Source organism: Rhineura floridana, chromosome 5 (assembly GCF_030035675.1).
Source record: "Rhineura floridana isolate rRhiFlo1 chromosome 5, rRhiFlo1.hap2, whole genome shotgun sequence".
Lineage (NCBI taxonomy): Eukaryota > Metazoa > Chordata > Lepidosauria > Squamata > Rhineuridae > Rhineura > Rhineura floridana.
Genome location: NC_084484.1, coordinates 105,645,277 through 105,668,966, shown reverse-complemented (window position 1 = coordinate 105,668,966; position 23,690 = coordinate 105,645,277). Strand labels below are relative to the sequence as shown.

Below are 23,690 nucleotides of genomic sequence, written 5' to 3'. Positions count from 1 at the left end.
AGGCCCTACTGGTCCCTTGGGGAGTCTGGCTTCTCCATCCTCAGTCTGCCCCCAACCACACCTGGCCTGCCGGCCTTTTATTTACAACCAGTACAGGGGGTGGCACTGCCTGTGAGCTTCCTCCTCCTTAGTCTCAGTGTTGCCTTTTAGAACTCAGCAGAGGGGAGGATGAGGACAGAACTAGAATTAGCTGGCTCTACCTGTCATTGGCTATGACTGTTGGTTTCCCTGCCTTCCATCCTACCTGTTCCAATGGGCAGCAGCCACCACTGCAGTGGACACTGGAATAGATGATGGACCAAAGAGTCAGCTCAGTGCAAGGCATATAATATCTAAATAATAATACCATATGATATCTAAAAGACTCCAATATAATATCTAAAAGACTCATATCTAGTATCTCAGACTCCAAAGTCTAGGATACTCTCAGGTCTAGTTAACACAGTAGGGTTTGATATAAAGTTAAAACAATAAATTATATAAGCAATTAATTACATTTAGTGAATTACAATTAACAATTTCAGAGGGAAATAGAAAGACATGCTTCATGAGCAGATCTCTAGATTGTGCCCATTCATGCAGTGCTGACATTTATTAGTAGTAGTAGTAGTTCTTTCCTTTAAAGTTGACAATGAGGGCATTGAACTTGTCAAGGATTATCAATACCTTGGCACAGTCATTAACCAAAAGGGAGACAGAAGAAGGCTAGGACTGGGCAGGGCAGCTATGAGAGAACTAGAAAAGGTCCTCAAATGCAAAGATGTATAAGAGATAAGAGAAAAATAAACTCATTTGAAATGTGGTGTTGGAGGAGAACTTTGCAGATACCATGGACCATGAAAAAGACAAATAATTGGGTGTTAGAACAAATAAAACCAGAACTATCACTAGAAGCTAAAATGATGAAACTGAGGTTATCATACTTTGGACACATCATGAGAAGACATGATTCACTAGAAAAGACAATAATGTTGGGAAAAACAGAAGACAGTAGAAAAAGAGAAAGGCCAAACAAGAGATGGATTGATTCCATAAAGGAAGCCACAGACCTGAACTTACAAGATCTGAACAGGGTGGTTTATAACAGATGCTATTTGAGGTAGCTGATTCAGAGGGTTGCCATAAGTCGAAATCAACTTGAAGGCATATAACAACAACAAAGAAGTAATAGTAATAGTAATAAATTTATATCCCACCCTTTCTCCCAGAAGGGGCCCAGGGCAGTATACCTATGTCTCTCCACTTAATTGCAACAAGCAGACAGAGGTTTCTGTCCATTTGTGTGATCATGGGAGAGCCAAAAGTCATACAGCAGGATCCCTGATACAGATCGTCCCTCAGTGTGTGGTTGTTGAAAGGGCAGCTGTGGGAATGTGATGGCAGAGGTGAGGTCAAAGGTTGCAATCCCATTATCCCTCTCTGCACAGTAGTTAATTGCATGAAAACCTGAATAAGGCTAAGGAAATATACTTCATATGCAGATATATGCAGTGTTAAATCAATTCAATAAGCGGCAGCCAATTATTAATAATCATATTGATTATATATTTACGGAAATCTTTTGTGGTGTTGTCTTCTACCTCAGTAGATTCAAACTTCAAGGGGAAGTATGCTGACAAGATATTCTAAGATTATCTCTCATCTGAATGGCAATTCCTGTGTTCCTAGACAAAAGCAACACCAGATGTTTTGGAAAGATACTCGAGGGTAAAAAGCCCACGGACTGCAAAAATGTTACATGCAATGTATTATTTGATGTCAGTAATTTCTTCTGTTTGTTCTCATTTTTTAGTTTTGTAACTCCTATAAATCTTGATGTGTCATAGCTTTTAAATTGAGTTGACCATCACATGCACTTCATGAAGTGAAGCCACTTGGTCCAATTTGTAACATGAAACCACTTAGTATAATGATACATTTTCTTCAGTAACTGGACAAAATCTCAATCCATTTCATGAAAAGAGAGCCATGTTTCTGCATGTAATGCAACTCTGAGAAAAGGCAGCAAGTGGATAGTACATTAGGCTAAAGCGGATAATTATTCCATTGTGAAATAGATGTGCAGATTGTATTCGAAACACCAGAGTGCTTTACTTGCTGCCATTCTCAAAGTTGCACGAAGTGAAGAGACTTGGTCTCCTTTCCAAGGACACAGGTTCCTGTCCATTTGCTGCAAATTTCTAAAGAGCTGCATTAAGTGGAAAAATGTGATACAATTGGTTGAAATTTAGTCTAGCAACCAAAGAAAAGATGTAATCATAGATGTGGCAACCATGGGTGCAATGATACCCTTGAGGTCTTCCTATGATGCCCGCGAAGCCACTGACCCCCTCTCACTGCCTTCTTGGTCATGATGCGGTAATGATGCTTACCTTTTTCTCCCTTGAGAAGTACACAGAGTTGAAGGAGAAAGTTAGAAGAGTATCACTTTTCCACACTTCCCCTTTGAGCTCCATGTGCTTTTCAAGGCTCACATTAATTCTACTGGACCTGACTTTTACCTGACTTGGGAAAGCAAAATGAGCATGCATGGACACACTTTCTCTTGTTTAGTTTCTTGAGGAGGGAGGACCGATCTGGAGTAGAGAAGTGACCAGAGGGAGTGGCATCCATGGCCCTTGCTCAAAAATCCAAGTGTGCCCATGGGCCTAAAGGGTTGGGGACCCCTGCACTAAGTGGTTTCATGTCATGAAATAGTATTTACATGTAATGGGCAACTGTCTTTAAAGACTGCTATCTCTTCTCTGTCTGTCTGTCTGTCTGTATCTATCTCATGGTTAATGAGATGAAGATGAAGGTCATAAATCAGTCAGCTTCTCAGGAAATGTGATTGCATCTGCAAGTATTACTGTGGCATTATGATGTTTAGAGTCTTCCCCCTTCCCTAAATGTCATCCAGGACACCCTTTACCAGCACTACATCTTGGGTCATTTGGGGAATGGTCTCATGATCCACACAGAACTGATGGGTGACGCTCAGAAGGGACTGAGATCATGATATGCATAGCTTATGGGGACTGGACATTCTTTTTTCCTATGATGCTAATGAATTTGTCACAAGCCCAGGAGGCCAACCATGATGAGAGGAGCAGTTTATCATAGGTATATGGGTGTGGTGAATCTGTTCACAGCATGTGTCACCAAGCACAAATTCAAACCAGGTTGGCACAAAAAGATCCGTTCTCTTTGACAAAAATGCAAGAAATGACCCTCTGAAAACTCCAGCATCCTGCAGCAATTTCCTATTTGGCTTTGTGAGTGACAGCTTTCCTGCTGCTTCAGCTGTGCTGATGATAGCAGACCTTCTAAATTATTATCAGAAGATCTAAAGGAAGGACTTTCCTTCACTAGGTAAAGTTGCTTTCTTTCTTTCTTTTTTTCTTTGTTGCCTTATGGGAACATCTGGCATAGTCCAATTCTCAGTTTCTGAGAGCAGATCAACATAGCCTAAATTCCTGAAATCAACAATTGTGGGAGTGAACATTATCCATTTTGTTGGGTAATTTGTTTATGGTTTGGAGCACTTTGGTGTAGTTTTAACTGATCACCATAGAATGTGTCATTTGATTTCAACCTCATTTATAGCACATCTTCTTTTGAAGCCAAGAAGGAACTGAACAACAGCAAAAAAGCAGCCACTATAAAACTGTAAGAGTTCTGCTTTGATTTTTGAAGAATGAAAATGAAGAAAGATATATATACTTTGGAGCATCTATTTGTAATTTTTTCTCATAGATGATATGGGTAGTATAGGTACATACTAATTACCTGAAACCACAGAACTCATTATGCTGCATATATAATATAGGAGTTGATTCATTCTGTTTGTTTTTCTAGTGCAAAACTGGATAGCCTTGGGAAAGGACACACTGGAAAGCAACATCAATAAGTGTAGAAATCAGGAGCAACCAGACCAGAAAGCACGTTTTGGCATTATTCCTGATGGTCACTGTAATCTTCTCCATGTTTATCTCTTATTTTCCTTTCATATATGTACAGTCAGCTCCAGTGGCTCCCTTTTTGTTTTGGAATATGAAGCCAAGTTTAGCTTGGCACCAAATCCAAAGTTTCTGGCTTACCAGAGCCTAACGGTAGTTTTTGCATGCAAACTGCCCATATAAAGTCAGCCTGAATGTAAAAAGAAAAATATAGAGTCTTTTACATAAATTACTAATATTTCCTTTGGTCAAGAAACAAAGAAAGACCGATTTGATTAAAATGGCAAAAAGATGGAGGAAATAGGAAGGCCAAAAGCCCTCACTTCATTGGGATTTCTGAAATGTGTATTGCTTCTTAACTGCAGCCCATTTCGGCCTCAGAGTTGGATTCACAGTGTCCAAGGTTTTGTTCTAGTCAAAATGTTCTACATATGAGCATCCCAGTGATACCAAAATTGAAATGGGCCTTCAGGTAGCTGAAACTAACATGGTTGGTTTGGGTTTTCTGATATATATTTAGTTTGGGGATAAGCCTAGATTCGAAACGGCCTTCACATGTTAGTTGTAGATGTGGTTCAAAATGTACAGCTATCTTGCCTATTGAAGAGGTCTCGATAACTTGAAAGCTTGGCATTATTTGGTGACATTTTGGTTGATCCTAACTGCTCAACTGTGGCTTTTGGTGTTGTTTTCTTTATGGACCTACAACAGGATTGTATTTAATCAATCCTCTGTTGTTGTTCTTCCAATGAAAAGAGAATCCTGCGTTAATGTATCTTCAGAGCATTAGATCAAACTCCTCCCCCTTCACGTCTTCGGGTAGGGCTGGGAGGGATTCCCTGTCTGAAATCCTGGAGAGTTGGTGCCTATGGTCTGACTCAGTATAAGGCAGCTTGCTATGTTCCTATCCATCCCACTGCTCGCTGTGGTGGAATGATACATAATTAATTATTATAATGTTATTACTCACCATTCATTTCAATGCAATAGCCATTCATTTCAGTGTAAAGGGGGGAAAGGGGGGGGAATTCTCATCAATTACATACCGTTTGTGTCCTGAGAATAATAACAGCAATGAATACAGACTGGATTGGCTGGATTGATTTCCATTCAGGACATGGGATGAACAAGCAAACGTTGGCAATTTATGCTCCTGTTTCTGTTGGAGTTCTTCAACATCCCTAATCTGAGCCCAGCCTTCTCCGCCCTGATGCCCTTTATATGCTTTAGTCTCCAACGCCCATTTGTTTGTTCCTTCACTCAAGCCTGGTCGTCAGTTAAGGATGATAGGAGTTATAGTCCAAACCATTTGGAAGGCACCAAGTTGGGGAAAGTTGCCTAAGCTCCTTAGCACAGTAAGGGAGGGTGAATCCTCTCCTGAAATCTTCCCCAAACATCACAACAAGGTTCCCAGCAGCCTGGCTGGAGCTCTCAGCAAGGAACCAGAGACCACTGCAGCATGTTGTTGCAGGTCCCCACTTGTAACATCATATTGTACATCTGATTATACTTCTGAACAGTTTTTTTTAAAAAAATAGTAAATAAAATAAATAGTAAGTCCTGAGTATCAAAATCGGCAATGAGCAAATCCAGAAATATACATCAACAAACAGATATTTCTAAGCTGTTGGTTTAGCTGGCTGCAGAAATCGTGGCTGTGGCAATATTTTGTCACAGGATTTAATTTATAGATAGTTATATCAAGCGTAGCTGATACAAGCTGCATTTTAATAGGTTCCCTCAACAATAGACTAAAAAGGCAGCTAGTGAACTCCCTCTGGAGAAACAAATGACAGTACATGCCTTCTCTGCCCCTCCATGCGCTGCACCATCTGCAATTCAGGTCCTTTATGGAGGTAAGTTTCTGTCTAGATCTATGGAAACCGTCAATCTATTTAATCATGATTTCTTGTAACAAAAGGGTAGCAAATCATTTTTATGGGCAACAAGCCACTGTTTTCATCGTGGGATTTTTTTTAAAAAAAAGTAGAAAAAACACTGTTACTGGGAAATTTGCTTTAAATACCTCTTCCACTTTAAAGAAGACTATGCGGGCACTACCAGTCGGGCTTCATCCCGTCTTTAAAGTACGGGCAAGTTGGTAAGGGAGACTCTTGGGTCCCATTGATTTCTATGAGTCTCCTGTAAGCATTACAAATTCAGGATTCATTCCTTGATGATGTCAGCTGCCTTGTGAGGGCCATGTCCTAAATCAGTGGCAGTCTAAGTGTGTATGTGTGTATTGCTGCTGCTGCTGCTGTTTTCACTGAAGCAGTGAAATGCAACTGTGTAAACAGTAGTACCAGAACAGTTCTATGTTTAAAATGTGCCAATTAATTATTGTAAATAATAATGCAAGAAGGGCCCAGTTGGTTCAGACCAAAGGCTATCTAGTCAGTCATCTAGTTTCCCATACCAGCCAGGCAAATGCCTCTTGGAAGTCCACAAGCAGGAATGAGGGCAGTAGCTCTCTCCTGCTATTGTTCCTCGGTGACTGGTATTCAGAGGCATGCTTCAATTTATGGGTCATTACCATTAGAATGATTTGATGGTCAGCCTCAACACTCTCAAGATTTGCTTGGAGACACAAATTCTTAGCAAGATGCACTTCAATAAAACATCTTCTTAAAACCTGCATGCATTTATCCACCCCAATCAGTAGCCTTTCCATGTGGTATTAAAGTATTGTAAGGAATTGCAAGGAAAAATAGCAAAGGTGGTATTCCAAATGTTGTATGGCCATGGAAAAGCATTTCAGTCAGCTGTTGGAGGAAAACAACATACCAAACACCTGCGTTAAATAGAAGGTTCCACCTCACTGACACAACATACCTGAGGGGCTGTATTAACAACAAATAACTATTTGGGGATGTTTGGTGCTGGAAATCCTGTGCTTACCTCCTTCCATAAGAATCCAAGTTTCCTTTTCGGCTTCAAACTTAAGTATATTTACATGGAAGGAAGTTCCATTCAAATGAATGGCTTTTACTTCCTCATTCATTTGCATGGTTCAGGATGCCAGCCAATGATAGTCACTCTCTTGACTTAGTTCTGCAGGGAGTAAATATAAAAGAAATGTGAGCCCAATGTTGCCAGCTAATATCTCTATTTTAGTTGAAAAAAGTGAGATAAGAATTTTAATTCTATGTCAATAACAATAGGTGGGAAACTGGTGTTTTGAGAGTTATCTTTAGCAGACGGGGTAGTAAATACATCAAGGTTTTAAGAAGTTGTTTTACTAATGGTACAGCCTAGTTCCTTGCATAGACGTAAGGCCATCTAAGTTCAGAGACATATATGAGGGGGCAGATAATTAAAGCCATTGACAGACATCCCAGTCTGACATATTCACATATTGGGACAAGGAGGGACATTTTCCACCTCAAATCTTATGGATTGCCTCACCTCAAGCCTTTGAAGTACCAGACCTGCCACACTGAGGCATAAGATACTGGATAGAATGGATTGGTATCCTAAACTTACATTTTGGGAAGCTGTGCTAAGAACTGAACTGATTGTGGTATTTGGATCCAAGATTTTCCTCTGTATTTGTGTTTGGGCAGAAACATGTTTCCTTCTGATATGCAACCTTGGTTTTCTGGCTGAATTAGCTAAACTTTTCTTTCTGTGTTTTGATTCTTTTCCTTTGGTTTTGTGGGCAGTTATTTTATTATGAAAATGGAATACATCATAGAGATGGCCCTAGGAAAGTAACCTACAAAATTTCATGGATGGATGCTGGAGTTTTGAAATTATGATGAATGAAAAAATAATCTTCAGGCTATTGCTCTTCTCACTTGGCATCAAAAGGTACAGAAAAATGCAAAGGTCATTTGACAGGAGTGGTTGTGTGGGCATGTGGCACAGAAGCCGAATCCCAGCAGTATCCAAGCAAGTACCACTAGCAGTATTAGCACGAAACACTCAAGAACAAGGTGATACATTACTTGAACATCCCTTCCCTGAAGCACAGTGTTTGAAGAACACTGATAAAATCATTCATTCTGATTAGAAGCTAGACCTGCCAGTCACAAAAGTGCTTTTCCTCCCTACTTTCTTTGGCATTATCTGTATATGAAAAGCTTGGGGATATTTTTTCCTATTTTTCCAGACATACTTCCTGCAACAGTTTTTTTATATATATATCTGAATATTCAAAGCACTCTGAAGTGCTTCAGAGGTTCACACTTTGATTTGGGATGCTTTGGAGAGATTCTACTTTGGTCCAGAAAAGCCCCAAATCTGTCCAAAGTGGCCCCACTGTGGTTCTTGATTTGGGATTCGCCCACATTTTTTGCAAACTCCTAGTATAAACTACCATGGTACTTTTAGCAATCAGGGAATGTCTCTTACATCTGTTCATTTCTCCCATGTCCAGCTAAAGTCTCATTCAAATCTGCAGCATTCTGAAGTATTGTGTACTTGTTTTCTTACGCCACCAGTCAAACTTCTCACAACACCTGGATTTCCTTAGACATCTGCAAGCCAAGCACTACACTAACCTCATCTGACTCTGCATAGCAGTACGATCTTATTAAACTTGCTGCCCAAGGTGTTATGGCTCCAGGCATTCCTGTTGGCTAGGAGGTATAAAGGCATACTTTCCAAAAGGAAATGGAAGGATGATGAATGTGCCAATTGCAGCACTGACCACCAAATATGCTCTGTACAAAACTCACAATTTCCTGCTGTTGGTCTGTGTGAGTGATTTGATTTTCTGTGGTCAGTTGTTTAGAGACACAAATAAAAATAAATGCTAAAGGAACTTCTGTTCAGGGGTCAGAGGGGGAAAGGGCGGGAATCCTCCTATTTGCCTTTTTATTGATACATTTTTGCACTGTTGTTTAAATGTTCCTTTGGCTTTGTTATAGTAACACTAAGGCTGCAATCCAATATATGTCTACTCAAAAGTAAGCTCCATTGGGTTCAATGGGTCTTACTCCCAGCTAAGTGTGTATTGGATTGCAGCCTAGGTAGTAAGTGAGGGCCAAGCTATGTGAGCAATTGTGTGAATGGCTTTAAAGAAGTAAATTGTAGGCACAAGGAGACCGAGAATACTGAGACCCTGGAATGGGGGTTAAAGGTTTTTAAAAACCTTTTTGTCCCTGTTGCAGTCCTAATTCCTACTGTCCTTCTGGATCTGTACTTTAAATTCTCAACTTCATTTATGGCCATAAACAACTCAAATGTAATGGCTTATGTTTGTATGGCATTGACTTAATTCAGTAAGCCACTTTTGCTTGTGGGGTTTTTAGGTTGAGCATGTTAATTTATGGGTCCAGTAGGACAGTAGGAAAGGCAGGGAGTACATACTCTGTTTGATGGGAAAACGTGATTTTATAACTGTATTTAAGAACATGTGCTTTGATGGAAACAAGCCTGGATAGGGTGCCTCCTGGATCTTTCCTAAAAGAGCCACTTTGAATTATTATTTGTGCCACTGAATAAGACTACCCAACTGAAATGTTTCTGCCTGGCAATCACTGCAATTCATCTGCAGTAAAATGGTCACAATAATTGACTGTTGGTCATTATCAATATGTTGAGATTTCTAAAAATAGTTTCTGGCCTTCCAATCCACTGTACAATATCATGATATAAACTGATTCATATTTCAGTTTGATGAATGTTAAGTGTTTGCTATTTGTTATTACTGGTTGTGTTATTGGGTTTTCATTCCATTTTATAACTGTGTAATAATTCTTCTATTTCATTTGTATTTTTGGTATATATGGTTACATTTTAGTAAACTGTATAGTCTTTGTCCTGTCTTTTTTAAAATAAAAAAAATTGTGGTCAGCATACTATTTCCCTTTGAATTGCAAGGTTGTTTTGCCAAAGTTGGTACTTATTGTGTTAGAAAGACTAGTTAATGCTGACATTTTAAATATCAGACCTTGCCATATGTGGACATGTTAGAGGCAACAAGTGGGTGGGAGGGCATACTGTATGAAAATGACAGTTACATTACAGTGATTTACCACATTCTCCCCCCTCCAAAAAAAATCCTATGAGAATTCAGAAAGTTTGGCATATTAATGGATCAGATCTTCCAGTCTAAATCTAACAGGTATGTTTGTAAAGAAACCTGTCCTTGTAGGCAACTAGGGATTCAAGAAAAATGGAAGGAACTAAACTATCTGTTACATTTGCTGTCCATGTTCTAACATGGACATTCAGCAATATTTTTCTTGATAGATGGCTTGGCTGCTTCTATTAACTAGGGAAAAAAGAGCACATGTTTTTAATTTTATCATGGAAGACTAATAGCAACATCATATTTGCTCTTAGTCTAGTACAATAAATAAAATTCATGTCATTTAGCAACAAATGACCTGCCCCTGAGATTGTTGGCCAAGCAGTTGTATGTTTTTCATCATGACTTTCTAATTAGAAATGTGTTTGGAGATTGATTAAGAAATATCAAAAGGAAGTATGCTAATTCCAAATTTAACATCTTTCTTCCAAGTTGGTTAAATGCCCTCAAGCATGAAGTCAAATATTTACTGCTCAGAAGAAGCTAAATGACACTGTGGTTAAAGAAGCATTGGCTGTTCTCCCCAATGTCAAGGGTGCATTGGGCCAGTCCCATTTCCCAGTGATTTGGACAGCAAACTGGTCATATTTTATCCCTCATCTCTCATGGACAAGCACTATTTTCTGCTACAGGATACTGGAAACTAAGGATGAGGATGGTCTGGGCAGTTCTTCCACTTATCCTCTCTTGTATCCTTCCATTGTAAAGTGTGTTGTTTGCACAAAGTTGAACACAGATACCCTGATCCAGCTAAGGTCTTCCATATATGTATAATTTCATTGATGTAAGACCATAGGTATAATTCAGGGGTAGCCAACATGGTGCTCTCCAGATGTCATAGTACTGCAGCTGTGGAATGCCATTCCCCTGAGATAAGGCTGATGTCAATGTGGTTTAGCTGTCAGAACCAGCTAAAGACCTCACTCTTCCTTTAGGCTTTTAGTGGAGATAATATGGTGGAACCACCTGTTGTTTTATACTGAGAATTAGTAGACTGAGTGAGTCTACCTGAAGATTTTAAATGTTGTTTTAGGTGTTTAATGTTTTATTGGTTATTTTTATTATGTGCATTCGCTTTTACTCTGTAACTTGCTCTGGGATTGCCTGGCGATGAAAGGCAAGGCAGAAATTGTATAAATTATAAATAAAACTCCCATCATCCCTGATCATTGGCCATGCTGACTGGGGCTAATGGGAGTCATAGCTCATCAACATCTGGAGGGCATCCTGTGACTACCCCCTGGAAATAAGGTGTCTGATTGCTATGATGTGGAGATCTGAGTCATGGCCAGAGGACAGATGCAGAGGAGCATCTGTATCAATAAACAAATAAAATGCCGCCACCACCAACAAAGCGCCAAAGTTCATGCTGGAGACTCTGGAACAGACAGTCAACAACAACTCGGAATTGTGGGGTCTGCTGCAGCCTTACCAGCACCTCATCTGTGGGGGAAAATGCCAGCGCAGGAAGGGCCCAGCAGCTGCCGCCGCCGCCCCAAGAGGAGCCCACCGGCACCATGTCGAAAACAGGGAAACAACTGTTTAACCAGCAGCAACAACTGGAACACCAGAACAACATCAGAAAGTGGGGGGGGAGGGGGGAGCGCCCCTTGCCACCGCTTTCTGGAGCGGGGCCTTCTGCTCGGCAACAGCCACTGCCATTGCATTCTTCTCCTCCTCCTGCTCTAAGCAGGACCCACGTCCTTCTTCTTCAACAACAGCCCGGTGCTGGGCCTCCTGCACAGGGCCTCCCAGCGCAGGGCCTCCTGCTTGACAACAGCCGCCTCCTCCACATCCTTCTTCCCCTCCTGCTCCAGGCAGGGCCCAGATCCCCGAGCCCAAGCTCTCGCAGCTGCCCTCCAACATAAACTGCCAGCAGCAGCAGAAGCCCGGGGAGCAGCAGCTGAGAGAGCCCAAGGACATGGGGAGGAAGACAATATTGAACCAGCAAACAGCTTTGCTGTAATAAATGCCTATCGCCCTTCTGCCTCTCAAGAACTGCCGCCCCCACTAACACCACCACCTCTTTCTTGGTGGTGTCGATAATGATAATGTTGTTTCTATTTAATTTAATATTTGTATATTGTATTGGTTATATTGTATATTATTGTATTTTTATACCTGTGTTTATTTTTCTTGTAAGCCATCTTGAGGGCCTTTGGCCGAAAGGCGGGGTATAAATAAAATTTAATAATAATAAGCATAAGCATAAGCATAAGCATATCCTAGTATGTGTTGGGTATCAAGTGACTAATAAATCTAATAAACAACAACAGGATGGACATTTCCATCCACATTCTGGTTCATTTAAGGCAGGGATGGAGAACCTGCAGTCCTCCAGATGTTGCTGAACTTCATCTCCCATCATCCTTGCCTATTGGCCATGCTGGCTGGGGCTCATAGCTGGAGTCCAACAACATATGTAGAGCCACAGATTCCCATCCCTGATCTAGGCAGTAATCCTGTAAACACTTTACTTTACTAAGTCCCATTGAACTTCACAGGAGCTATTTCAGAATAGACATGCATAGGATTGCAGAATTAGTCAAAATATAAATACATTTTGTACTGCAGTTTTTCAAAGAAGGGGGAAACAGTACAAGGAAAGAAGGGAGTGGGAGGTGTGGTGTTTTAAACACATGAAATAAAAGAAGAAACAACATACACTGAATTGAGAGTTGGTTTTTCTTGTTGTGTCATTTTTTCTATTCATAATGATGCAACATTATTATGCCCTCTGTCTTTCTTTTCCCCACTGATGTTCCTGTGAAGCAGAGTCATGTCTATTCAGCCAGTTCCAGGAGTGAGCTAATGCAGAAATCAGTCACTATGAAGTTCAGTATTGCATCATCTACTGCTTCCTGCATACCTTAGTCTGACCTGGACAACCAATTGTTTGGTCTGAGAACTCACTTTTCAACGTTGAACCTTAAATGTCCAGCTGCAACAAAGGTTTCCTGGAAATTGTCACCTGCTCTGTCCCTGCATCTAATTGGGGGGGGGGAGAGTGTTTCCAGGGAGGGCAAGACAATCAGCATCACCACTGACATCAATGAAAGAGGAAGGTGATGCCATCAAGGCCCCTCCTTTGAGAATTCTAACCTCCTTTGAGGATTCTAACTGCGATTAAGTCAGCTGAGCTGATGGAGGGAAGAACTGTGTGGCTGGAGCTATCTTGTCCTCCTGGTCTGGACATCACCTGGTTTTCTCCTGGATTTGCTCTGGGGTGGGGGAAATGCTTCCAGGGACTGGCTGCACTTTATCAAGGACAAGACAGCCAGAACCTATATAGCTGTGTTATTATAAGAACTGTAACTTGAAGAACTTGCATTTGGGTGTGCTGTTCCTGTCTCCCTCCCATGCCTTTCTCCTCAAGAATCCTGTCTTTTAAGATAGCGAGCCTGAGGCCAGGGATCATCTTCGTACCCATCAAGCCCTCTGAGAGCCTTCTTGGCATAAGGGTGGGGCATAAATGTCAATAAATAAACTAAATGTTTACACTTTTTAAAAAAGGTTTAACCTAATCTCAACCTCCTCCTTGCATTTCTGACACTTTATCTATCTTGCCAGCTTCATTGTTTTTCAAATTATACTGTTCTACATCACAAGCATGGGTCTTTTTGATGATGTTTGTGCCCCAAAGAAATAAATAAAATTGATCTTGGGAATAAAAGTGTACATGAAGAATTCCTCATGAAATGACAGAATTTTCCAAGGAGGCCAGATTGTGTTTGACTGTGCCCTTTTGCGGTAAGAAATATTTATATCCTTTCAGTTGGTGGTGGACTGCTTAGAACATGCATTCCAAATGATCATTGGGTGGTGTAAAGACCCTTGGCAGGCAGATGGAACCACAAAAACCAAATGAAAGAGTCCAAAGGAGACTGTGGGAACTTCATTTTATTTAGGTCTTAAGGCCACCTAGATTCAACAGAAGACATGAGGATTGAGAAACATCCAGAATTCTGCATGTATATACAATCTTACATTTATCAACATCAGAGAATATTGAAAGGGGGATATTTTTCCTGTTCAGGAAATAATTGCAAGTGTTTTATGCTTTGATGTGAAAAGGGAGGAAATGGCAGTTGAGGATAGCTGTGTTGGATTCTTTTCACAAGTTTAAATGATCTATATGGATGAATGTAGGAAAGCTCCACACCTAATTATGGGATTTGGTGACTAAGGAGACTGCAAAAGTCTGGCTGGCTGATATTTCCTTGTCCCTCAGTGGCTTTTAGATGAACATACATTTGATCTACATAAGGAGTTATACTGGAGAACTTTCTTTCCTTCCTTCCTTCCCAAATCTTTCCAAATGTCTGCTTGGGTTAGGTCAGGGATAGGGGGCTTCAGGCCCAGGGGATGTTGGTTGTTGCCCTCCAGATCTCTTGTCAGGCTCTTGAGATACTTTTCAATTTATACTTCTCCACAGACCATACCTTCTCCCTTACATTAGTTTCGTTTCAGTCTTGCAGTATAACAGATACACTATCCCACTTCCCATTATTCCTAACTGCATCTTTATATGTGGAATTACCAGATCCCAACAGAGCTTTTCCTTATTCTTCAACACAGCTGAGAGTTTTGTCACATTTGTGATTTCCCACAATTTCCTTATAAGATCTAGCTTACTTGTTTTCCATATGTTCTTCCAAGCTTTGATATACATGATCCTTGCAATGATTAAAATGTATATTCATATATTTTGGCATTTTAAACCCTTTTTAACCCTTTCTTTGACAACCATTCTATTTTCAAACTTCTCAAATGTGAAAGAATGAATTACCCTTTGCAATATATCTTCACCTCTGTTTGCACATGCTTCAGATCAGTTTTTGTGTATCTTGTTGGCCTCTTTAAAAATTGCAGCCCTTTAGTCCCTGTTCCATATTTTGGAAGCAAAAGGACAGGAATTGCTTCATCCTCCATCATTAGCAATAATGAGATCACATGAATTTACAGACAGTTTATACAAAAAGACTGCAGGATACAGCAGGACTATTAGTGCGATGTGTAAGTGCAAGGCATCAGCTATGAAGCAAACATGATACACCATGAGTGTAGTATTTGTGCATGCCAAAAATACAGAACACTGTTCATTACAAGATAACAGTTCTTCAGCAAGCAGAATACAAAACACCATGGAAACACAGGAAGCTGATTTATACCAAATCCGACCATTGGTCCATCTAGCTCAGTACTGTCTACACAGCAGGCAGCAGCTCTCCAGGGATTAAGACAGGAGTCTCTGCCAGCCCTATCTGGAGATGACAGGGATTGAACATGCCAGGCATGCAAGGCAGATGCTCTACCACTGATCTGTGGCCCTTCCTCAAGAGGAGAAGCTTCCCCAAGCTGATAGAAGGCCAGGCAGAGTGTGTGAGACTGTTGTTATCTCAATTCTATTTTGCAAGCACTCCTGCTCAAACTGCTTGCAACAACCCTAAAATGCTAATCAAATTGTATCAATAGACCGAGACCATGCAGGTCAATATAAACACAGTCTGATTGTTCCCAACCACTCCATGGAAGAGGTTTTGTTTTTGCTTTTGCCATCAACTCCCTTCTTCCATCTGAAACTTCTTGCTGAAACACACCAGGGTAACCAACAGTGCAGGGGTAACCAACAGATGCAGCCCCCCAAGCATTTTCTTCTGGGCTCCTAAGACACCACCATGAAGTAGACATGGTGCTGTGGTGGGCTGAGAGGTTTAAACTTCTCAAGCACCCTGATGGAGATGAAAATTATTAATTAATTAATTAAATGTATTATTTATTACAATATTCAATCCTGCCCTTTCTCCCAGAGATACCTCCTCCTAAGCAGATCTGCACAGATCAGCTAAGGAGGTATGTATGTGTGCATGGAGCCCTTGGAGAACTTGTCAAAGGTGAATGTGGCCCTTTAGTCAAAAAAAGGTTAGCAATATCTGCCTGAGAACTGTATGCCTCTAACAGTGTGGAATTCACTCTTACAGGGGCAGTGATGGCCACCAACTTGACTTAATTAGCCAGTGATGGCCACCAACTTGACTTGATTTGAAGAAGATTAGGCAGATACATGGAGGATAATGACTACTAGCCATGATAGCTATGCTCTGACTCCAAAGTCAGAGACAGCAGTTGCTGGAAACCACAGGACAGGAGAGTACTCTTGTGTTCAATTCCTGCTTGCAGGCTTCCCATGGAATGCTGGGCTAGATGGAGCACTGGCATGATCCAACTGGCTCTTCTTATGTTCTTAATGCGCATAAAGGGCTGGCTGGATTGGTCCATAAGTTTCTTGACTATTTCTAGTTTTCTTGTGGTAAAACCTGAACAGGATATTTAGAGTAAATTAATCAGTACGTTATTCCCAAAGAAGTTGTTTCAATTGTTTATTTTTTTAAAAATGTAACTCTTGTCAAAGCCATGCCATTGTTTAATTTTTTTCTCAAAATCTATCCAAAATGAAAGCATTTTTTTTAAATAATATTTTATTTAAGTTGCAGAAAATATACTTTATGAGTCAAATATTAATTTCATCCTTCCTGGTGGTCCTGAAAAAGCAAATGTCTGTATATTTAGGTGGCAAATGATAGTCAGCGAAACAGCTGATGAAAATTAGTTAGCAAAATAGAAGTTAAATAGACGGTTTTCAGTGGAACAAGGCAGTAGAATTCTTTTTAATGATTTCCATTGCATAATGAGATTATAATCAGAGGTGGATTTTTTAAAATACTTTTATGACTTTACAAAACTGTTAATACCTATTAATGTTTGGGATGTTTGTAAATTTAGGTAATAGTGAACAAGTATGCAATACTTACCAGCACAGATTGAATGCCATTGAGAGGGCACAGCCCTACAGAAGTGGCTGTATTATCTGACCACTACAGCATAGGAAAGTAAGCAGTGTAATGCATGTGTCTGCACAGGATCTGCCTGGTCTTCCACTTCAGCATTTAATGTTAGAAGTGACTGTGCAGAAGCAGGAGTAAATGTGTTGTGGGAGATTTAAATGTGCCACCATTGCAGCTGTGTACTCTGTTGGTACTGAATTGCAGACAAGCTGTAGAGTTAGCCTGAAGTGAAAAAGAAAGAAAGGACCCAACATCACCTTCAATAGTGTGATTCAGTTCACATTTAATCCTAATTTGCACTTTCAGAAACAATACACAGACTGAAACACAGCCATCCTTCAAAATGCGTACTTCTCTGAATTTTGCAGTGCAGTTCTCCAGGCAGGAATGGGTACAAAAATGCATATATTAGTGAAAGTAACATGCAAAAACACATTTTATTAGGTGAAATTGCTTTGCAAGGATGTGTATGTTAGGCAAAACTCCATACAAAAATATGTATATTAGGAGAAAAGAACATTAAAATGATGATGAGGTTTATATATATAAATCTGCAGTGTGATATGGAATTGTGGAGAACTGAATTTAAGATGGGAAAAATAAGAAACAAAGAGAAAAAAACATTTACAGATTTCCCCAACCCTACCTGCAATGCAGTTTCTTGCATATAAGTGGAATGTGCATCATCACACATTGTCTTAAGAATATAAGAGCCCTGATGGATCAAGCCAAAGGCTTGCCTAGTACAATGGCCAACCTGATGTTTATGGGACGCTTACAAAAAGGGTCTGAGTGCAACAGAACTCTCCCCATTTGTGATTCCCAGCAACAAAGATACATACTGCCTTTAACAGTGGGGACAAAACCTTCCCAGGAATATTTCCAGCACCCATTTTCAAAGTTTGTCTCTGTATCATTTTGCCACTGCTTGGAACACCTTGGTTTTTTAAAGGAATGGGGATGAAAAATAGATTCAACCCTTGGTCACCTGGCAAACTGTAGTAAATACACCCCACTGAACATTGACTACCCCTACCAATGTTAGGAAGAGTCCCCCCTCAAAAACAGCTTCTGAAATTCAGATGGGCCAAACATTCAGCCCAGCCCTAAGCCAAACAGTTCCTTCCTCATCTAACAATAGTATGACTTTAAGCAACCTTTGTTTTATAATATTTTCACACAAACAAAATATAACCTGGTGATTTTCTAACTGTTTTTACAGATCCTGAATTTTGGTTACACCCTATTGGGAGCTAACTGTGGAAGATTTTCTGGAAGAAAACTGTGTCAATTGTTGGGATACATTTATGAACAATGAATATCCTATTGGCATGTGAATGTCATTACCTCACATGTTGAGCATTCATACATGAAGGATAATTACAAAAGACATCTTTTTTTCATGGCAAAGGAATCTAATGAATGTCTTGAAGTCACACAGAAAAATAGCTTACAGGACATTCTAATGGGGTAAACAAGACCCCAATTTTTTTACATTTCAGGAAAGGAAACGGATGATTGATTCAGCTTGTAGTGCTCTGTATTATTGTGGCTATGCTCTGTATCTGTATCAACATTACAATACTTGGTGTGAGTGAATTAAAATGGACAGGAATGGGACATCTTCAATCAGGCAACTACAAAATATTTTATGCAAGAAATGAGAAATCAAGAAGAAACGGGGTTGCTTTAATAGTGAGAAGTGATGTAGCAAAAGCTATTAGGAGCTACAATGAAAGGTCTGAGTGAGTGATATCAATGAGATTAAATGGGAAGCCTATTAACATAACCATCATCCAAGTCTACGCTCCAACAGCAAATGCAGAAGAAGAATTGGAGAGATTTTATGCAGAAGTACAGGAAATTGATCACACACCAAAACAAGATATTCTGATAATCATGGGGGACTGGAATGCAAAAGTAGGGAACAGAGAAGAACTAATTGTGGAAAAATGGGGCTTAGGAGACAGAAATAAAGGAGAAAAACTTCTTGAATTCTGTGAAGCCAATAATTTGTTTCTTGCAAACACAGTTTTTGAATGACCAAAAAGACGACTGTACACGTGGACACCACCAGATGGTCAATATAGGAATCAAATTGATTATATAATTGGTAACAGAAGATGGAGAAGTTCCATACTTTCTGCAAAAGCAAGACCAGGAACAGACTGCAGTACAGATCATGAACTGGTCGTATCGAAAATCAGAGTAAAGCTAAAGAAGGAGAACAAAGCAATAATTATTAATTTTATTATTTGATTTATATCCCACCCTTCCTCCCAGCAGGAGCCCAGGGCAGCAAACAGAAGCACTAAAAGCACTTTAAAACATCATAAAAACAGACCTTAAAATACATTAAAACAAAACAACGTTAAAACATTCTTAAAAAGCTTTAAAACATTTTTTAAAAAGGGTTAAAATATATTACTAAAAAACATATTAACAAGCAATTCTACCACAGTCGCAGGCTGTGCCAAAATACAATTTAAATAGCATCCCAGAAGAATATAAAGATCAAATAAGAAACAGGTTTGAGGCTTTAAACTTAGTTGACAGAGAACCAGAAGAACTATGGAGTGAAGTCAGAGACATTATCAGGGAAGAATGCTTGAAGGCACATAACAATAAGTGCAATTTTTTCTGATATACACATTTTGCAAAGCAATATTCCATAACAGAATGCATTTTTGTATGTTAATTTTGTGCAAACTTTACCCTAGTATATAAATGTTTGTACACATCACTTATCTGGAGAACTGTACTGCAAAATTTGGAGAAGTGCAAATGTTGAAGGACGACTGTGTTTTGGTTTTTGCATTTATTTATTTGTTGGAAAGTACAAATTAAGTAGAGTCACCTTTAAATATGAACTAAATAGAATTTCTCCTCCATCCCGATACCAATATCATCAGCTGAAGCTTTGTGCCTTAGCTGCTTAGTTCCATTTCTTTACACTTGATTGCTGCTTTGTGTAATATTCTTCTAGGGCAGGAGGTTAGAAGCTGGAGATTGGAGAATTTGGGACACAATGATCTTTGCCAGGCAGCCAGAGGCAAGTACTACATAGGTGCTTTCTCATATTAAATGATGATCAAGCTTTGGGAAGCCGTGCTGCAGTCTTTTCAATCAGTTCTGCCACATGTGCAAAATGTTTGGTAATGATGCAGAAGAGAAGCTTAACGTTTGACATCTGCACATTCCTGAAAGACTGATCTATATTTCATTGCAATATAATGAGGCATTTGCTATCAAGAATTGCTTCCCAATTTTCTATTAGGGCTTATCCACACAGGAGCCTAACTTCATACTGAAGACGCTGCTTTTACCATCGTAATAGATTTTCAAGGTCCACACTTCTTGCTCAATGGTAGCTTCCAATCCACTGTTTTCCATTCACACAAGTAGGCATTCCTCTGGGAAGGATTAGTGTCACTGCTTCCTTGTGGCCCCACCCCCAATTTTAAATGTTTACTGCCTCCGGAGTATCGATATGGAAGGGAATAATCCCCTCAGTTGCAATCCCCATGACTGTTTGGGCTTCAAGGCTGAAACTGGGAGAGCGCCTAGGCATGCAATTGACAAGAAACAATGAAACTGACTAGACCCCCCCCTCCTCTTCTCCATTGACCAAGCCTGAGTGGAGGGGGGGAGTGAGTTAAAGGTAAAGTGGCTGCAGCAGCTGGGAACCGCTGACGTAAGGATTCACCTGCCCATTAAAAAACATTGAAGCAAAGCCCCTACAAGGAGGAGTGCAGCGCAGCTGAGACGGTGCTTCCTTCCCTTTTTGCATTATCAAAGGATTGGGTTAATACAGATTTAAAGAGGAAAACTGTGTGAGAGCTTCTGCTTGCCTGCAACATCATGTGAACCATGCAAATTAAAAGGGATGCAAGTATTTGTTTATTTATTATTTGATTTGTATCCCGCCCTTCCTCCCAGCAGGAGCCCCAGACACATAGTAAACTGCTGTGTGGATAAGCTCTCTGTCATGGCACTGGTCATCTTTTCCTCCACTCAGCTTGGGACCTTTTGCAGAGCCATGTTTCCTTATTGATAAATGTACTTTCTTCTAAATTTGTCAACTGCTCATATCAAAGCCCCTGGAGCCTTTGGTGAACAATGTTACCAAAACATTTTGAACTAAACTGGGTTATATTTAGTTAAAATGGCTACATGCTGTTAAATACCAGTCCAATCCAAGGCTATTCCACCTGTGGTATAATACAATGCTGCTTTAAATGTATAGTGCAGACTCAGTTGCCTGAATGAAGGACAGAGGAGGCTGTGTGAGTGCGTGTAGAAGAAGCTAGCCTCCTCTACAAAGGTAAACCAAGTATTTGTTGCTTTGCCTGCTTTTCCCTCTGGACCTGCCAGCTACTGATGTGTGGCCCCTGGAAGATTGCCCAGATGGGAATGTGGCCCTTTCTCTGAAAGAAGGTTCTGTATCCCTGAATTAAAAGTTTATTTATTTATTTGTTATTTTATTTATACCCTGCCCTTCCTTCCAGCAGGAGACCAGGGTGCAAACAGAAACACTAAAAAAACTTTAAAGCATCATAAAAAGACCTTAAAATACATTAAAACAAAACAATGTTAAAAACATTAAAAAAACCTTTGAAAAACATATTTTTAAAAAAAGGTTAAAGATATTAAAAGACATATTAAAAGCAATTCTAACACAGACGCAGACTGGTTAGTAAAAGTTAGCAACCGAATGTTCAAGTTTCTTTCTGTCTGTGTTGAAATTTCCATTTTGAATGGGGGGGCTCTACTTGAAGAGTATGCAAATTCAAACAGTATCTCCATTGTGTCCAAGTCTGGGACCCAAGCCATAGGCCATAAGCCTCCTAAATATTTTTTTTAAGGCATCACTACTTGGCATCCTTGGGCACCTATCAGAACCTCAGCACTATGGCAAAGCCCACAGCTGATGCCTGATGCTGGCAGATGCCCAAGGATGCCAGGGTGGCAATGCCTGCCCTACCTTAAAATAAACACCACCAGGCAGTGGTATCCAGCTGTCATATTTCCCACAATGCCCTGGAGTGATGCCAGAAGAGGTGTATTACAATGACATTGAGGCCCACCTGCCTGGCACTGTTCAGAATGCTGCTGCTGCTCACCATTGTCACAAGAAGAGAGCACTTTGCCCAAGACTTCCTCAGTCTTGAAGCTGACACATTTTCAAGGGTTGAAAGTCCTGCACATAGCCAGGTAGTCAGTTTCCATGTCAGGTGGGACAGCCACTTTTCTAGGTGGGGCATTTTGGGGGAGGGAGGCGCATAGTGCCAGCAAATCCCCCCCCATTGGTGGAGAAGAAGTGAGGGCCAGGCCAGGGGAATATATTCCACCTTTCCTCCAAGGTTCGCTCCTGCCCATTTTATCCTCAGAACAATCCTTTGAGGTAACTTTGGTTGAGATACAGTGACTGCCCCATGGTGAACCCTGGCCTCTCAGGTCCTACTCCAATACTCTTAACTAGGTCCAGTCATTGGGAATATGCCTTCATGATACTTAAAGAACTTCACTTACTCTCAGTACATTTTCAAGCATAATTCAAAATGCTGGTGCTTACCTTTTAAATCCCTCATGGCTGCAGACCCAAGTACTTAAAGGAGTGCCACATTCCATACCATCCTGAAGAAATGTCTGCTTCCATATTATCCTGCCCATGCATCAAAGTTATTTTGGGGGTCTGTCCTCTGCCCCTCAACATCCGACATAAGCTAGGTGACAAATGGAAAAAGGGCCTTCTTAGCGGCAGTGTCCCTCTTGTGGAAATCTTCCCCAGGGAGAGCTGCTTGTTTTCTTTCTGGTGCCAGGTAAAGACTTTTTAAAAAAATTCTCCCAGGCTTGTTTTTTTAAAAAAAATTATTTTAGCAATACAGTTTATATTTCGTATTTTGATTCTGTTTTATTGTTTCACATAACTCTCCCTGGAATCATAGCTGAAGGGCACAATATGAATGGATAAAATAAGTAAATAAAAACATTTCTTCTGATTACATCAAAGTTTCCACAGCTGGAACAGAAGGCTGTGCCAGGATGAAGGTCAAGCAAACCAGGGGTATGAAATTTCTGTATGTGGAAAGTCTGTGAAAATGATCATCTATAAGCAAACTAAGATACTAGACAAATGGCCCTTTACAGCAGGGTCTTCACTGTGTATACATTTTTTTAAAAAAAATATTGTAGCAGCAGCCTCTTTTCATTCTCATTTCTGGTTTACTGCCTTTTGTCATTCCATCTGCATCACTGTTTACCATTTTCTTCTGCATCTTAGAGCTTTTTCATGCCACTGCAAAAAGCAGGCTCCTGGGCTAGATCCAGAAGGCTTTTCTTATTCATAGGATTCTGGGGAGGGGGCAGTTTTCATTTGCAGTCGATGGGTGAAATAATACGCAGACAACAGCAGCTATGGTTGAATAAAGGGCCACTTTATTAAATTATAAACAAGAACGTTTAAAGCGACCTGCAGAGGTGTAACCTAAGTGCGGGAACTAACTATAGGCAAGCAGCTTGCCCTACAGCTCTTGGGCGACCAGCCCCTGCTGGGGCCAAGGGCAAGCCCCCTTTTGCTTGCCCCTTGCCCCGGCCACACCTTGTAGGTGAGTAGGGAGGCCTTCCCATGTCACCACCCCCCGGGGCCGTAGAACCCTCAGGTGGATGAGGTAAGTTGGCCCCAAAAGCAGCCCATATCCTGCCCTCGGGCCGTAAAACCCTGAGAGACAGGCCTCTGGAACCACCAATCACCTTGAAAGGTGCCTAAGGGGGCCACCTAGCTGTCATTACCTATTTCCCCTCCCGCACTTTACCGCCACAAAAAGGGGACAAATCTCTATTTAGTCCCCTTTTCCCCACTGCGTAGAA

The 23,690-nt window shown here is 40.5% G+C and overlaps 2 long non-coding RNA genes across 2 annotated transcripts in view; both read right to left on the bottom strand.

Annotated features, from left to right (window-relative positions):
* LOC133385243 (uncharacterized) overlaps positions 1-6,909 on the bottom strand; it is a 35,683-nt gene extending 28,774 nt beyond the window's left edge. Inside the window, exon 1 of the long non-coding RNA XR_009762828.1 lies at positions 6,837-6,909. This is a non-coding gene — a long non-coding RNA (uncharacterized LOC133385243). The remainder of the gene's footprint in view (positions 1-6,836) is intronic.
* Positions 1-22,579, bottom strand: part of LOC133385244 (uncharacterized) — a 151,384-nt gene extending 128,805 nt beyond the window's left edge. The window contains exon 1 of the long non-coding RNA XR_009762830.1: positions 22,396-22,579. This is a non-coding gene — a long non-coding RNA (uncharacterized LOC133385244). The remainder of the gene's footprint in view (positions 1-22,395) is intronic.
* Between the last annotated feature and the right edge of the window lie 1,111 nt (positions 22,580-23,690).